This window comes from Penaeus monodon, chromosome 27 (genome assembly GCF_015228065.2).
Source record: "Penaeus monodon isolate SGIC_2016 chromosome 27, NSTDA_Pmon_1, whole genome shotgun sequence".
NCBI classification, from domain to species: Eukaryota; Metazoa; Arthropoda; class Malacostraca; order Decapoda; family Penaeidae; genus Penaeus; species Penaeus monodon.
This window is the reverse complement of record NC_051412.1, coordinates 16,116,992-16,117,580: the sequence shown is the minus strand read 5'-3', so window position 1 is coordinate 16,117,580 and position 589 is coordinate 16,116,992.

The following is a 589-nucleotide window of genomic DNA, read 5'->3' as shown; positions in this document are numbered from 1 at the left end:
AGTACTATCGATTAGTTCCACCATCTCCCTCGTTTGCGCTTGTAACAGGCATCCCTTCCATGAAATACTGCTTCTAAAGTTCCATTATTAAAATGCTTACAACCAATTTACTCCCAATTAAAATGATATCCCAATCCATCACGGATAACCAAACCTCAAGTATTATTTTCTTTATTCTGTCTCTCTTATTTTTCTCAACCACTCTATCCATCAACAAGTTAAAAGGTATGCGAACTGTACACCCCGACAGAGTTCAGTTCCAGCCTCGTAAGTCAGCGTGAGTCAGCCTCCTGCACACGCGCTGTACTCGCCGACCGCGCCCGTGCTAAATCAGAAGCACTCAGAGGAAGGAAAAAATGGAAACGGACTCAAAATAGAACAACAACAATAACAAAAATTGGAAGACAGAAGACTGATGCCCTGTGTTAATTTTGGTATCTTCTTAAATGGGTTGTGATTGGGTTGTTATGCAGGGTTTCTCGGCCTTTGATATCTTTTTATGATGAGAAAGTGTGCTTTTCCATGAATACAAATGTCGATAGGAAAGGCACGAAGTTGCTTGCATTTGTTTTGTCACTGAAGGGTAGAC